The sequence below is a fragment of the Macrotis lagotis genome, chromosome 1, assembly GCF_037893015.1.
Source record: "Macrotis lagotis isolate mMagLag1 chromosome 1, bilby.v1.9.chrom.fasta, whole genome shotgun sequence".
NCBI lineage: Eukaryota > Metazoa > Chordata > Mammalia > Peramelemorphia > Peramelidae > Macrotis > Macrotis lagotis.
The window spans coordinates 120,055,505-120,073,565 of NC_133658.1; the positions used below are offsets into that span (position 1 = coordinate 120,055,505).

At 33.7% G+C, this 18,061-nt stretch overlaps 1 protein-coding gene across 13 annotated transcripts in view; it reads left to right on the plus strand.

Moving 5' to 3' along the window:
* EHBP1 (EH domain binding protein 1) overlaps positions 1-18,061 on the plus strand; it is a 369,287-nt gene that overhangs the window by 245,742 nt on the left and 105,484 nt on the right. The window lies entirely within an intron of this gene.

Sequence of the window (18,061 nt, forward strand, 5' to 3'; positions counted from 1 at the left end):
ATGGGTTGGATTCGTTTAAATTAATTGTTATTTAATTATGCCTCTCCCCACACCAAGTTAATTGTTTTCTTACAGCCCATCACATAGTGATAGGATCATAGTAGTTACTTTATTGATAGCTAGATGATTGTCATTTTTATGCATATGCATTATTTATCTTGTATAATAGAATTAAGTAGGAAGAAAAAATATACACGTGGAATTTGAATTTCATTCATGTTTAAATAATCAATTCTCTAAATAACCATCCTCTCTGGAGAAGGAAGTTAGATTATATACTGTTTTTTCCTAATCTCAGCAGCCTGTTTGCCAAATTGTAGAATTACACAACTAATAATAATGATAACTCACTTGTATATATGGTTTCAAGGCTTAAAAGGCATTTTTCTTCATACTAGCTCTATAAAGTAGATTCTATTAAGTCTGTTAACCTGGGGTCTTATCAATCCCTCCAGAAGTTAGAGTTCATTCATAATTCTCATTTTGTATGAATCAGAAAGACCTGTGTTCAATCCAGTCTTGGACACTTAACACCTATATGACCCTGAGTATGTTAATTAACCTCTTTCAGCCTCAGTTTCTTCATCTTAAAATGAGGATAATAATATTATCTTTCTTGGGTTATTTTGAGGATCAGATGAGAAAGTAAGTAAAGCACTTTGCAGACTGTCGAGTGCTACAAAAATGCTATCATCATCATCATCACCACATTATTATTATTATTATTATTACTATTACTATTACTGTTACTATTACTATTACTATTACTATTACTATTACTATTACTATTACTATTACTATTACTATTACTAACTACTACAACTATACTCCAGACCCTTCCACAAATCCTCCACAAGAGGTTTTTCCAAAATGCCAAGATCTAGATCTCTTGATATTGCATGTGAACTAGTGGCATGCATAAGTTAACTATTAGTCATTCCTTATTTGTAATAAATGACTAGCCCACCTTCTTTTTCTTTTATACAGCTTTTTTGAATGAGGAGACTGAGGCTCAAGGTAGTTTAATGATTTACCCAAACATTAAGTATTAAGATCCAGGATGCAAACCTAGATCTTCTCAAAACTTTCTTCATAAGATCATTCATTTTTATGAATTTCACTGATGTAAAATAGAGCCTCAAAGGTTAAATAGAATCTATTTCATGTATTCTCTAGTCTTACTAAAACATTACATCCTCTAAACCATTCTTTAAACTTCTAAGGTTTGAGGAATGGAGATGTGGATTTCCCTCCTTAGGAAGCATTTATTATAGATTCTAACATTGTTTCTTATTTTGAAGAGTTTTCTTTTACTCAAAAAAAAAAAACCTGTTACTAATTTGTTACTATTACTAAATTTTCAACTCTAGTTTGGAATAAAAAATATTTGATCAATACTTTTTTTTACTTTGATTCTGATGAACTTATTGTATTATATTTTATATTATAAGATTAGGTATTTGTGTTTTATTCCCTTCTACTAGAAGGAATGAAATGAAATGAAATGAAGTCAAAAATTAATAATTACACTTCCTCTATGACTCCTTGAAGTTTTGAGGGATTACATGTACCCTCTTTTCATATAAGAATATAAAGTTTAACCTTGATAAATCTTCTTTAATTTTTCTCTCATTTTTTTATGCTTTAGTCTTGTGTATGAATGTCAAAATTTCTATTCAGCTCTGGTCTTTTCATCAGACATATTTAGAAGTCCTCTATTTCATCAAAGCACTATTTTTCTACCTGTGAACTTTATACTCAGTTTCTCTGGCTAAGTTATTCTTGGTTCTAAGCCTATTTTTTCTTTTGCCTTCTGGCCTGCTCCTTTATAAGGGTGGCTTCCAAATTATATGTGATCTTAACTGTAACTCTTCAATAATTTAATTCTTTCTTTCTGAATGCTTGCAGTTTTCATTTCGGTGTTTCTTTCAGTAGGTGACCTTTCTCTTTCCAATTTGCCCTCTGGTTTTAAGTGATCTGCACAGATTTATTTTATGGTTTCTTGAATTTAAGATGGTTAGGTTTTTTTTATCATATTGTTCATATAGTTCAATAATGATTCATAAATTTTTCACCTCAGTCTGTTTTCCAGATAAGTTTTTTTGCAAATGAGATCTTTTTTACATCTCTTACATTTACATCTTTTTCAATATTTTGATTTTATTTTAATATTTTTGATGCCTCTTGAAATAACATCTTGTATTTTGTCTCATTTTCAAGGAGTCTGTTGCTTATGCAAGGTTTTGTACCTCTAATTCCCTTTCTAGTTCTTCCTTCCACATCTCTCATTTCTTTTCCAATTTTCCTGCCAATTTCTTTCATTTCATTTATAAAAATTTTTTTAACCTTTTTCTTAACTCTTACTTCATCTCTTACAGAAATTCTAGTCAAGTTTGTGCCCAAGTTCAGTTTTTCTCTGAGGTTTTGCTTGTAGATATTTTAAAGTTATTCTCTTCTTCTGGAAGCTGTGTCTGGAACTTCCCCATCTACATAATAGCTCTTTTTGATCAAGTTCTTTTTTTGTGAACTGTTCCTCGGGTCTACTTCTTGAGTCTTGACTTCAGTCTTGATGTTGGAGATGGACTCTATAGCACTTCTACAGGGAAGACCTGGACTGTACCTGTTGCTGTTTTCTTGGACTATTGAGCATTGTGGGGTTATTTAGGGTTTTGTTTTTTTGTTTTTTAGCATTTTATGAGGCAAATGGGGTTAAGTGGCTTGCCCAAGGCCACACAGCTAGATAATTATTAAGTGTCTGAAGCTGGATTTGAACTCAAAGTACTCCTGACTCCAGGGCTGGTGCTCTATCCACTGTGACACCTAGCCACCCCTGAGCATTGTGTTATTCCACTATCTCAGGAGGAGGCTGGCAACCTGCAAGTTTTCGGGACTCCCAGATTGGTCTGATCCAGGACAAAGTCCTTTCCTGTCCTGGGTTTGTATCTAGTCAAGAACAGACTGATGCTGGATTCAGCCCTTACCGATCAACCATCTGGAAGCTCTTTTACTTCATAGTGGCAGACTGATATAGGCTCCCAGCTGCTGCTGTTTGCTTCTGAGCTGAACTTTCACCTTCTCAGTCCATTGCTGAGGCCTTCTTGCCCCAGAACACTTCCCCATTCTGCATATTAGGTCTCTGATCCAGCACAAAGTTATGGCTGAAAAAGCTCCCCTTACACAGATGTGTCTATCACAAGGGCCTGCTAAGGGACTGTGGCAACCCAGAAATATCTTCAGCAGTGAATAGGCTTTCTAGGCACTAGAACATGTGGCAGCCTCTTGGCCCAATACTTCTTCCCAATATCTGGACACCTTCTTAGGTTCATCTCAGCTAATGAAATGACTCACTGTGACTTTTTTTCTAAATTTCCTCATCAGGATTCATCCTAGTACGTTTTCTAGATTGTTCAAAGAACATTTGTGGAGGTATGGAGGGAACTTAGTTTGTTCTTAATACTTGGCCCTCTCAGTGACCTGTTCTCCATCTTCACTGACACTGTAAATCACCCTCTTTCCCTTGATACAAAGTTCTCTTCTTTTCTCCCTTTTACTACCTCATTTGGTAATCTCATCAGCTTCCTTGGATTTAATCATCATATCTAACCAAATACTGAGGATTCTCACATCTCCAACATCTTAAACTCATTTAGAACTCTACTTATGATTTTCCCACCTAAATTCTCCTTCCTTTCCAAACTTTCCTATTACTTTTGAAGGCCCAACCATAACTGCAATCCCTCAGACTCTCAGACAAGGTATTATCCCCCACTTCTCACTGGTTTTCCTCTTTCATAGCTGATCTGTTGCCAAGTTTTGTCAACTCTACCATAACTTTCAACTCCATTCCCTTCTTTCCTCTGCTGCTGGTGCAGTCTGTCCTCTCTTCACACTGGGACTGCTGTGGTGGCCTTGTGGAAGCTAACTCCCTCCTCTAGTCCATTGCCCATTCAGCCACCAAAGTGAATTTCTTAAAGTTTAGATCCAACCATATCATTCCCCACCTCCCTCCCAGTAAACTCCAGTGGTTCCCTGTGACCTCCAGGAGCAAACCCAAACTCTCTATTTGGTGTTCAAGGCCCTTTATCACCATCCCTTCTTCCAGGTCTCCCAAATACTCTGGCCTAACAACACTGGCTTCCTTGATGTTCCCCAACAATTTCTATGGCTATCCTCCAACCCTGGAATACTCTCCCTTCTCATCTTTGCCTCTTTGCTTCCCTGGCTTCCTTTAAGTCCCAACTAAAATCCGGTGCAAGTTGTCTTTCTGCTTCATTCCAGTGCCATTCCTCTATTGATTATCTCCACTGTATCCTACCTTTATTTTGTTTATACTATTTTGTTTGGCTCCTTGAGAGCCAGGATCTTCTTTTGCCTTTCTTTGTATTCCCCAGAACTGAGTGGAGTGATTGACACAGTAGCCACCAGGTAGCGCCAGAGAGCAGAAAGCACTGGACCTGGAGTAAGGAAGACTCATGTTCATGAGTTCAAATCTGAACTCAGACACGCACTAGCTGTATGACCCTAGGCAAGTCACTCAGCTCTCTTTGCCTCAGTTTCCTCATTCATCAAATAGATGGAGAAGGAAATGGAAAATTCCACTGAAGTGTCATTGCCAGGAAAATCCTTCTTCACAAAGTGTCAGAAACAACTCTAAAGAACTGAGTGACAAAAGCACTTAAATGCTTATTTACTGGCCACAGTGAACAACATTAGGTTTCAATAGGTGGAATTGCAGAGATTAATGACAATTAGAGCTATCTAAAAGTAGAATAGAACAGACTCAGAGTTACCCCTCACTTGAAACATTCAAAGTAATGTTTAGGTGACCCCTTGTTGACAATGCCATAGGGATTTTTGGTCAGCTGTACATTATTACACTAGATAACCTTTGAGGTATTGTCCAGATCTAAGGATCTTCAGATTAAAAAAATGGTTATAAAGAGATTTCAGTTAAACTATATATTACATCTATATGCATGTGTAATTATACATGTGAATATATGTATATAAAATATTATTTATGTGTGTATTTTAGGGAAATGTACAGCCATGATTCTCTATTGAATTTATTTTTCTAAGATTTCTAGTGATCCTTAATTGCCTAATCTAGTGACCTTTTTCCTCAGCTGATCTCAGTTTTCATTTATCTTGATATTTAATACTATGAACTGCTTCTTGTTCATGTTACCTTCTTATCCCTTAACTTACATGATAACCCATTCTACCTTTTCTTACATCTCTTTAATCATTCCTTCTATACATCACTATCTGCCTTATTTTTTTTTGTCCCTTCAATTAAAGGTTCTCCAAATTTCTGTTCTTTGGCCTGTTTTCTTCTCTATATAACTTCCCCCATTTCTGTCTTCAGCTAGCACTGTGATACTATTTACTAATCTAGATTTCCAGTCCGGATCTCTCTTTTAGGGTTTTGTTTTTTTTTGCTAGGCAAATGGGGTTAAGTGGCTTGCCCAAGGCCACATAGCTAGGTAATTATTAAGTGTCTGAGACCAGATTTGAACCCAGGTACTCCTGACTCCAGGGCCAGCGCTTTATCCACTGCGCCGTTAGACCTGTAGATGACTTACATGCCGAACACTTCTAGTGGATATGCCAAACAATATCATATCCTCAGTATGTTTAAATCTACCTATTTTTTCACCAGCTGAATCATTTCTGACTTTCAACAACTTGGAATTTGATCCAACCACAAAGACTAACATCTCATTGATTTATAAGATATCTCTGAGATTGGTAAATAAAGCAATTGTTTCATCATAGAGCCTAGTGTAGAAGTTGAAATCACTCCTGAAGATAATTAAACATCTCTTTTAATTATATTATCAATCACTAACATTTTTTGTTTTCTTCAAAAGCAAAAAAAAGTATAGCCTTTATAACTGCATCAATCAATGTAAATCACTTAAGTAGCTAGTATCTTCAAGGTACTCTTCTAGGTTCTAAGAATACCAATAGAAACATCAAACCTTGATGAATCTTACATTCTATCAGAGAAATCTACTGAAATAAACTAAGTAAATATAGGGTAATTTTAGGAAGGGAAGGCACTTGAAGCAAGGGGGGAAGGAAAGGAGGGTACAATTTTGAAGAAAATTGAGGATGTGGAGAGAAGGAAAGAATGTATTCTAGGCATGGGTTACATCCTCTGCATAGGGATGATGAACAGAGGTGAGATGTAGTGTGGGGGGGAAGGAAAGTAGTGACAGTTGGCTAGGCTGTAAAAATGCATAAATAGAGTAATGCAGAACATCTTAAAAGTTAGCTGACTTCCAAATGTGTTGGACTTCAAAAACCACACAGTATATTTTTGTTTGATCCTAAAGGGAATAGGAGTCATCTTAAGCTTCTTGACATGATCAGATCTATGCTTTAGGAATATCACTGATAAACAGGTTGTGACGGTATAAAGTCTTTTCTTTAAAAGGTTCAGAAAAGCAATCTCACCTAGTATAAGGTATGATTATAAAGCAAGCATCTCATTGATTTATAAGATATCTCTGAGATTGTTAAATAAATCGTTTCAGCATAGAGCCAAGTATAGAAAGATTTTGTAATTTTAGATTATTGCAAACTCTATATGATTCAGCAGAATGATATGGCATGCAAAATACTGATGCAACCATGAAGAGAGGCATAGCTTCCACGGGTAAGGAGGTGACAGTCCTTTTTTAGCATTCCTTGGTCAAACTGCACCCAGAGGATCAGTTCTAGGCTCCACAACTGAGGAAGAGTGTCTAGATGAGGGCAACCAGGAAAGCAAAGGTTCATGTGTTCATACCCTCTGAGGATCAGTTGATGGAATATAGCAGCTGGGTCTGCTTAGCCTTAAAAAGACTCAAAAGGACCATAATAATTTTCTTCAAGCATTTGAAATGCTATCATGTGGAAGGGAGAATGAAGATCCAGGAGCAAAATAGAGCGTTGCTGCACACCTGCACATTTTGGCTTCTTGACAGGAAGATCTCTCTTACAAAAGGAGCTGTGTCTCAGTGGAATACTCTGCCTGAAAACAGCACCTTCTAGCAGATATTAGATAACCACCTGTTGATTATGTATTGGAGATTCTTTGGGGGATATGTGTTAAACTACTGGCTCCTGATTTCCTTTCCTCCTTTAAAATTCTGAGATTCTTTGAGATACTTGACTCACAATTTCCCCAGAGACCATGGTAGAGGAGGCAAAGCCTTGAGTATTCCCCTATTACCCTCTGTATTTTGAACCATAGGGATCATAGCAGTTTACCCCATTGGAGCTGCTCCTTCAAAGGGATCCTACTCTCATTTCCATTCTCACCTTCCCTTCATTGTCTCTTCACAGGCACAAATCTGTCCCCTCAGGCCATGACCAAAGCCAAGTCTGCCTTCTTCCCTATAAGAGTATAAATTCTGTTAGGGGAAAAAGATTAAAAATCTAAAGAATAATTTAATAACTGACTCTCAATATGTCATGGTGGACTTCTAGGTCTTGTGACCAGCAGTATAGCAAACTACACATTTCTTTCTTCACCTTAATTCTTCAAAAAATAAAACCAAAAAGCCCAAAGCAAGAATTAGTTGCCGGGTGTAAATCATTATATTTTAATCTACAGGACAAACTGGGATGTTGGGATCCTCTCCTGTGGAAGAGATTTTGCCAAGACACCTTAATTCTTGTTTGCCTCCCTATCACATCCCCATAACAAACAGCAGAAGCTGACTCTTCGAAGACATTTAATAGGAACTTGTGATGCCTTCTGGCTAAGCTAGAGATTGCAAATGCTGCAGAGACTACCTGGAACATCCTCCATTTCCTTCTCCAAATATTAATAAAGAGGCAGAGATTGAATCTATTCAGACAGAGAAAGAAAATAAGATATCCAAGTGAGGAACTGAATCATGAAGCCAACATATATGACTGTGCTGAGCTGGAAGAGAGCTAGGATCAGTTTTGTCTTCCTCCCTTCCCTCTAAAGCCACTAACAAGCCAACAAAACCTCAAATTCAAGAGCATCCTGAGACAGTTTTGCACCCTGTACCTTGGGATGTACTGACAAAGAAGAGGGAGAAGTAACACAGGTTCAGCTTCAGGAGAATATAAGCAAAAAAAAAAAAAGACCAAAATACCAAAAATTTCAAGAGGAAAACTCAATACAAGCTGAGAACACAAAAAGAGAAAATCAACAGATTCCAAAAACTAGAAGAAATTACAAATATGCTCTCAAAGAGATTACAAAATACTATTAAATATTATATGACAAAGGAAATTGAATTGACTGGTGAAATGAAGGCTCCATAAAAATCCCAAGAGTAAATGGATCATCAAGAAAGTACATATTGATTCAAAAGAGTAATTAAATTCATAAGAGAAGAAATTAGAAATGAATAGATGTCAACAGAATTTTCAATGAAATGATAAAATCATCCTAAGAAATGAAAGAAATAGGGTTGCCTAGGTGGTGTAGTGGATAAAGCACCAACCTTGGAGTCAGGAATACCTGGGTTCAGATCCAGCCTCAGACACTTAATAATTACCTAGCTGTGTGGCCTTGGGCAAGCCACTTAACCCCATCTGCCTTGCAAAAACCTAAAAAAAATGAAAGAAATATTAACAAGTTTAGAATAAAAAATTATAATATAGTAGAAAATCTGGCAGAAGATAATAATGTTAAAAGGCAATATGATCCCTATTTAGAGGGGATTGGTGCTTCATCCTTATCCAATCAGGTATGGAAGAACATGTGGAGAACATTTCTATGAGACAAGTATATGCCTGAGTTGAGAGATTGAAACTTCATGTAGAATAAATCTAGATGAGGGGCGGCTAGGTGGCGCAGTGGATAGAGCAACCAGCCCTGGAGTCAGGAGTACCTGAGTTCAAATCCGGCCTCAGACACTTAATAATTACCTATCCATGTGGCCTTGGGCAAGCCACTTAACCCCATTGCCTTGCAAAAACTAACAAAAAAAAAAAGAATAAATCTAGAGGAATCAGTTCATTGAAAGACAGCATCCTGTGAGAGGATGTTGTGCCCCCGTATATGGTACCCTGTCCCAAGGAAAGGCATAAGTTAATTGGTGCCCATAAGGGAGGCAGGAACAGTGACCCAGAAATGAGAGGGCATGTCCAATAGGAAGAAGGATGAATTATAGCACTGATCTAAAAGTTTTGTTCCGTGGTACAAATTAGTTCATTATTTGACACTTCTAAGAGTGAGACACAACAAGGAAAAAAAAGACAATGTGGCAGATGATAACATAAAAATTAATTAGAGGAAGTTCAAACTCAGTCAGAAGCTTTAAAACCACAAAAAATTCAAATTTTAAAAAAGATTAGATAAGGATATCAACTATGAAAGAAGAAAATTTCAAAATAGACAAGGAGAGAAATTTGATAAAGAGAATAAAGCAAAGAAATTCTCCATCAAAAAAAGTATTTAAAAAACTAATAAGTTTTGGAAGGAAGGAGATAGAGAATTGGAACTAATTTAGAGAGGTAAAGAGGAAAAAGAGAGAAGGAAATAATATGAATAGCTAATTTAGAGGAGGAAAGAATAGAAAAATAGAGAAGGAATAATAAAAAGAAAATAAGCTAAATGAAATACCAGAAATAATAAAATGTTTGACTTCAAAGAGGGAGGGGTAGCTAAATAGTGTAGTTGATAGAGCACCAGCCCTGGAGTCAGGAGGACCTTAGTTCAAATGTGGCTTAGCCACTTAATAATTGCTTAGCTGTGTGACCTTAGACAAGCCACTTAAACTCCATTGCCTAGGAAAAACAAAACAAAAAGTACAAAGAGAGAGGGAGAAATCCATGGAAATAGGTTTACATCCAAGTAATTTAAGCAAAAAGAACTGTAGAGACAAAATATTGAATTAATAGAGAAAGGAAATTTAAAATAGCTTAAGGTAATTCTAGAGTAACAATCAGGAACAAATCCAACTGCATGATTTTTAATGTCACTAAATTAAACAAGTAGCAGCATAGAAAAGAAAACAAAACATCGCAATCTTTTAGAAGAAAAACACGTAGAAAACAAAGCCATACATAAAATCAAATGAAGCCATTAGAACAAAATTTACTATACATTGATGAGTCCAAAAAGGCAGAATTTAACAACTGTGCTATCAGATAAAGCAAAAGGAAGCATTCAAATTCCAGGAAAGATAAAGAAATTTTGTTATATACTTATCATAGGCAGTGAACCAACATCACTGTTAAACATATGCTATAAATGAAATAACATCATAAAGAAAAAATTAATTGAATTTTTAAAATAACATTGGTAGTAAGACAGTAGCACTAGGGGACTTTAAGTTCCTCTGGTAGGCAAATCTAATTAAAGGCAACTAAAATAAAAGATAAATCAAAGAGAAAATATAGCATTGGACAAATTGTTACAGATTGAGAGTTAAAAGAATGATGTTGGCTTCTGAAAGGAACCAGCAAAGAATATGTATTTCTCAGTATCAAATACTAGTTATAAAAAGAGATTATGTATGAGGGCATAAAAAATTGAAAATAAATTTTAAACTTCTTTTTAAATACTTTACCTATTATAATATAATATATTAATAAGGGGGAAACAGATGTTAACCTTAATTAGGATAATAATGAAATATTAAGCAGGTTGGTCAAAGAGCAAATAATTGAAACAGGTAATTTTATGAAAGATAATCTTATAATGAGATAGCATTTCTGGAATTCAAAAACATTCCTCAGAGAAAAATTATATCCCTAAAAATATACATTAACTAAGTAGAGATGGAGAAGATTAATGAACTAAACAAGTAATTTTAAAATTACCTAACAATAAACCACCAAAAAAACAAAAAATATGAAATCTTGAAAATTACAAGTAATCTAGATAAATTGAAAATCAGGAAAACTGATCAGAAAAATCAAAAACTTATTCTTTGAAAAGATTGACAAAATTAGTAAGCTTTTATATCTACTCTACATAAAAAGGAGAAAAATCACATCAACAAAATTTAAAATGAACAAGATAAAATAACAGTAAACTCAGAAAAAATAAAGAATTGTCATTACTCACATTTTGTTTACATCAATTAAACTGAGAAGTCAAAAAATATAAGGGTAATCAGAAAGTATATGGTGTGTGTATGTGTGTGTATCATGCCCAATTAACAGAGTACCAAATTGTTATCTTAAATAATCCAGCCTCAGAAAAGGAAACTGATTAGTTATTAAAAAAAAAAAACTGGTCCAGTTGGATCTTTAAAAAAAAATTGTTTGTAGTCACAAATTATTGTCATATATTGAGAAATTGTTGTCCTCTGTTGTCCTCATCTTTTGAGATAGCAGTCTTAATGCATAAACTAGTTGAATGATAAAGCACAGAAATAGTATATAACTGTGAAATTAATATTAGTAATCTCTGCCAGAAATATTTTGGGAATTTATACCCAAAAAAATTTCCTATGATCAAGTTTGGTATATCCAATGTCTATCTGAGGAGTGACATACAAGAATAATAACGTAATCATAGCAAGTACTAAAGTTTCCAAATGACACGATTATATCAATATATGAAGACAAAAAAAACCTTGGATAAAATATAATACTTATTTATAAGCTATAGGCATAGAGATATCTATTTATAATATGATTTTTTTAAATATCTAAGTCAAAATACTACCCTATATGCAATGCTTAGAAGCATAGCAAGTCCGGCTCTTTCCTACTTGCTGTATAACATTGTTGTAGAAACACAAGGAATAAGAGTAAGACCAAAAAAAAGGAATTTAATGGGATAAAGATGGTCAAAGAGAAGATAAACATTCCTTTTTGCTTATAAGAAGATTATTTACTTAGAAAAATCTTAAGGAATCAACAAAGAAACTAATGAAATGATAACTTTAAAAAAGTTTCAGGCTACAGAATAAACCCACAAAAAATCAACAGCATTTTCATCTTGTAATAAACTTCAGGAAACAGTAAAGGAAGGGAAGTTCCATTCAAAATAACTAAAAAATACTCAAAATGTCTGTGAATCACTCTACAAAATAACACTCCCTGCTTGTAGAGATAGTTAGGAAATGCTCTTGTAGAGAAATATAGAGTAACTTTATAACTGGAAGGATCTTCAGTGCTCTTGACTAGGTCACACAAGTCACACAATAAAAGTAACAATGCTTTCAAAGTCAATTGTCAGATTTATTTCTTTACCCATCAAATTACCAAAAAGATAGATAACTTCCATAGTTGGCAAAATAATAAAATTCCTTTGGATGAATCATGATTTGAAATATTAGAGAAGAATGAAAAAGGAAAAATAAAGGACCTTGACATCAGGGAGGTGATGCCTTGACTTGCAAATGAATTGGATTTAAGGGAAGAAGGGCTTGGCAGGGTCAGCAGCTTCACTTTGTCCTCTTGGTCCATCTGGGTCCAGTAGCAAGACTTAGAGCAGGACTACTGCAGTGACTAAAACATCAGTACCCTTTGACCCAGTCATTCCACTTCTGATCTAACCTCAAGCAAGTAAATGACAAAGAGAAAGGCTCCATATATCCTAAAATGCTTGCTGCAACACTTTTTTGGTAAGAAAAAAACAGAAATAAAGTAGAATGCATTAGAAATAAAGTAGAATGCATTTTTTGGAGAATGGCTTAACAAAATGTGTGATATATTAATGTAATGGAGTGTTACTGTATTATAAGAAACAAGAATATGATGATTTCGTAGAAATATGGAAAGATTTAAATAAACTAATGCAAAATGAAGTAACTGGAGCCAGGAAAACAATATAAAGATTGTCTAAAACAGTATCAGAAAAAAGAACAGCAATGAAAAATTGAAAATTAATGCTATAAAACTATAGTATACAATTTATTCCCAAATCATAAAAAAAAGCTTTTCTCCACTTCCTTTTAGAATTGGGGGAACACAAGTGGAGAATTTTACATAAAACATCACACTTTTTTCAATGTTTGTTAGCTCCATTGAAATTTTTTTCTTTCTTAAAAATAATTTTTATTATAAGGGATAGTACCCTAGTAATGGTTTTTGAAAACTTATTAAGAATAAACAGTTGAGAATATTATAAACTTTCAAAGCTGATCACTACAGACTCGAAGTTCTGTATGGTATAGTTCTTCAATCATAACTGATACTTTTTAATCCTTTGAAATCAGGTTTAGATAATGATTATCTTGATTTGAAAAAGTTGCTATATAGAGCAACAACTAAAGTGATTTATTAAATCATTAAGAAATGTAGGTGATATAAAAATAACATCAATAGATATTTATTTTAAAAAGAAACATCTTTTTTACATAGGTAATAATGACTTTGTTTTCTCTGTCCACTGAGGATCAAACAAGAAAAAATGAATTTCATCATGAGAAAAGAGAGAACATTCACCCTGAACTTCCTCTTCTCTCAAACTCCTTGATATCATCTCCTAGTCTCTCCTCCCTTTTACTCTGGTGAAGAAATGAAACTTCTCACAAAGGCCCACCTCACTACTTGTACCCTGTTCTGGTCCCTTCTCCTCTCCAAAGAGAATTTAATATTGTCTTTCTTCATCTAGTTCCTTTCTCTGCCTCATTTGACCCTACCATCCGCTCAAGCTATCTCTTCTCCTTTTCTTTTTTTTTTTTTTTTTTTGGTTTTTTTGCAAGGCAATGGGGTTAAGTGGCTTGCCCAAGGCCACACAGCTAGGTAATTATGAAATGTCTGAGGCCGGATTTGAACTCAGGGACTCCTGACTCCAGTGCCGGTGCTCTATCTGCTGTGCCGCCTAGCCGCCCCCTCTTCTCCCTTTCAACAAAATTCCTAAGGGGGAAAATGTGTGCATATATTGTCTCTTCTTCTCTCCTTCTCCTATTTATTTCTCATTCTTTTTCCATCTAAGTCTAACCATTCAACTTTAAATCTTAATTTAGTTTTAAATTGCTTTCTCCAAAGCTACCAATGATCTCTTCATTGTAACATCTAATTGTCTTTTGTCGACCTTCTATCTTCCTAACTTCTCTCTGGCATAACTGACACTACTCTCTCTCTTCATGGGTTTTTATGACTGCTGTCTTGCTCATCTGCCTGATTATTGTTTCACTTAATAAATACTTATTGATTCATTGATGACAGAGTCCTTGGTGCTAATTTCTTAAATCATAAAAAGCAGATTATATTCTCTAGATAACTTTAAAGCAATGCACCATCATTTGTTTGAAATACTTTGAAGTCAGAAAAACAATTTTGAGTGATTTAACTCTTTCAGAATTAAGACTACCCATATTCTCTCTATTGATTTACTTGGTAGATCACATATCTTAGAATATGAGCAGCTACTGTAATCTGCTTTTCTATTTGTATTCACATTGTTCCACACAATATTTGGCTCGCAGTAAGTACTTAATACATGTTTTCTATTGTGTCATCCATAAAGAACTTTCAAAATACAAATTTGATATTTTAGTTTTCATGTGTTGATTCATACTTTCAGATATTCTTTAACATGCCTTGGATATTTATAGAAATTATTTTAATAGCATCTAGGTTTTGTTTTTTCATTTTTTATTTTTTCATTCTATAGTATTTTTAAATGTTTGTACTTTTCTGATATGAGGCTTAGTGGCATAGGGTGTTTTTCCAATATTCTCTTGTACTTAAAACTAAATTAAAATTCAAATTGAAAACTCAGCATTTTTATACTATATTAGAGTTTTTTCTGTATTTCTATCAGCAGAATTATATTTGGGGAGTAAAGGGAAAGAAAACTGTGAAAGATAAGAAAAGAAAGCCATCGTATTTTTTTAAATGTATATGAATATATATGTGTGTGTCTATACATACACATATATGTATGTAAATATACATGTGTGTATGTGTGTGTGTGTGTGTGTGTGTGTGTATATCATCTGACCTTAGAAATAGGAAGATCCAGGTTACTGAGACTTTAAATTTATCAGTGAGTTTCCTATCTGCATCAGATGGAGGGAGTTTCCACGCCTGTTTGCAGCACTGATGAAATCAGGTGTTAATAAAAAAATTTTTAAAAAGTGAGAGTTTTGTAAGTAGGAGATATGAAATTTATATATTTTTTCAATACCTGTTTTTTAACTCTAATTACCTTCCCGTTTCCTTTCTTGGGGCTTGTTGTTTGTATAGCCAATCTGCATAGAATGAGATCTTTCTACTTTAGCTCAATTTATCTATTTATTAGCATTTTGTATGTAAATCTAAATTGGAAATGTAGTTAATTTTCTTTTTTACTATATACTTTGTATTTAAATTTTTTTCATTGAAAATAAAGATGACACAAAAAATAATATGAACATCTAGAGAGCAACTTTTTTTTATTTGAATATGTAATTGCCTCCCAGAAAAAAAAATTGGGGGAGAAAGAAATTGGAGATAATACTTAACTCCCTTCAAAATCTCAAATAATTGTCATAAAAATAATTGTAATATATATAAATCACCTCTCACTATGAAAGTTTACTTATCATTAATATAGATATTATAACTTATTAATTATAATGCATGTTTTATAAATGTTCAGTCTTTCAGGAAAGTCAGGAGAGGCAGAACAGATCCCTGACCATTGTGGAATCGGTAATTTTATAAATATAGGTTCACCTTGCATTCATGAATTATTTAACATGAAAAATGTTGCCTTTAAGAGAGCCAATAGGCACACATATGAAAACCTATTAAGAATAAACAATTGAGAATATTATAAGCTTTCAAAGCTGATAATACTATATACTTGAAGTTCTGTATAGGGATAATTCTTCAATTATAACTGATACTTTTTAATCCTTTGAAGTCAGGTTTAGATAATGATTATCTTGATTTGAGAAAGTACAGTGAAAAAGTTACTATACAGAGGAGCAACTAAAATAGGGAACTAAGAATATTCTTCAAGACATTTAATAACAGTGTTTACATTTAATAGCAGTTAAATGTTTACCTTACTAGTAAGTTAGTGGCATTAATGAACAAAATATTTCCATGAATGTCTGTAATGAATTTTAGATATCTCTAAAAACTTTAAAGGAAAATGGGATTTTGACTAAGTGTAAAGGATGTAGTTATATTGTCATGGGTTATTGCCTTTCTCTGATTAGCTATAAAGAAGTTTGAGAACCAGATTTTCAACACCTTAGTATAAAAGGTTTTCAGTTCCAGTGGTCAAAAAGGTAGTATTATAATTTCTACTGGTCTTTATAAATGTTCCACAGTAGAATCTGCATTATTCCTCTTAAGAAAGCCAAGACTATTTCCTGTGAAAATCTTTTAACTGTATTTTTGTTATATTAAAGGGATAGGACTTTGTTGATCACAACCTTGCTCTCTTAATGTTAATTGGAAAATATTGATTCAAAAAAATACTAGCCTGTCAAGCTAATAATTGTGTCACATTTAGATAAGATCACTAGATCTTTCAAGATTATAGAATAAACAGTTACTTTCTATTTGGTAAAAAGATTTAACACTATTTTGGTAAGCCCAATTCCTAGTAATTTATCCAATAGCTTTCATTTTTATATGTTTTAACTATGTCATCACAAAGATGAACAGAATTTTAAATAACTGAATTGGACACCCCATATTTATATTTCAAAAATATTAGATTATTACTGGTACTCACATATAAAAGATTAACATAATATCTATCAATACTGATCTGTTTTGTTTTTAAAAGTTGAAGCTACTGTTTTTAGCTCAAAAATAAAATTTAAAGTTTATCATATTCTTTTCACTTTTGTGAAAATACAAGTAGTTAATTTCACATTAAAATATAAGAACAGGAAATCAACAGTCATTCCAGTGGTTCCCAAACATTTTAATAGCTTATAGAATAAGAAATCTTTTTTGGGTTGGGGAGGTTGCTAACATTTTCTCTGTGTATTCAAAATTCCCAGGACACTGAGATAAAAGTATATTCCTTATTCCATAGCATACTCCAACACAATAGTAAGAAGATTTAATGTACATAATCCGTTTCAGACCAGTAAGACATTTAAAATGTATAGCTAATCTTTTTTTATAGCTGTATTTTGTGGAGTAGGAATATCTTATGCTTACATTTCAGTTATAAGTACTTCAGCACAAGTCAATGACTTTTATTCATTATCTTTTGAATAGAAGTTTATTATGTCTAAATTTGAGTTGCTTAGGAATATAATTCCCCTAAAAGTGACTGCCAGAGTTTTTAGAAGATATATGTTGTCAATTTATTGGCACATATTCATGTTATATTAAAAACAAAGCTGTAGGTTAAAAAGTCAAACATATTTTTCTATTCCCTGATCACAAACTCTAAGCCTTAAAAGCTTAATTTGGTAAACTTGCCTTGAATGAGTTAGGCCTACTTGCTTTAGTATCAAGAACACTCCTTTTCATGCTGCCATCACTAGCCATGAACATTTGCTGTGTGCTTGTTCAGGGTCGTGTTGTTCATCCTGAGACGATATCAGTGTTACTAAGAGAGCTGTATTTTTCATTGCCTCTTCTGGTCTTGCTCAGCATGTACCAGGGTAGAGTTAAAAATCTTTATTCATTTCATCTTTAAATGTTTCTTTTGTTCTCCTTATCATGTTCTGGCTTTCCCAAGGATATATGCCTTGAACCAAAAGTCACATGTGCATTACTAATTGTGTGCTGTTGTATTTACAGTTCCTAGTGGTGGCACTGTGAAGCAACTAATTCTTTTGCTTCACTGGATGTAAAATAATCTGAGTGTCTTTGATAGTAGTGAAACAGTATTAATTGTTTTGTACATTTCTTGGTCACTCTTCTTAGGTGGTCTTCATAATCTATTAGAACTTTCAGCCAGATTTTTGTAATGTCATGCCTCCAGCAGTGATTAAATTGGTAATTAATGAACAGTCTTTGGCAATGTAAACCACATCCCGTTAATTTTCCCTTTTGAGTTTTTAGAAGTTGTCTTCTGTGTCAGAAAGCATTGCGCCACCTTGCTACGGCCCCTTGGCATGAAACCACAACGGCTTGATTTTTTCAGCCATTAGTAGATCAGAGCAGTAATTTCACAGTATTTTGGTCAAGGTAATTATAATACCAAGTACTGGGTAGA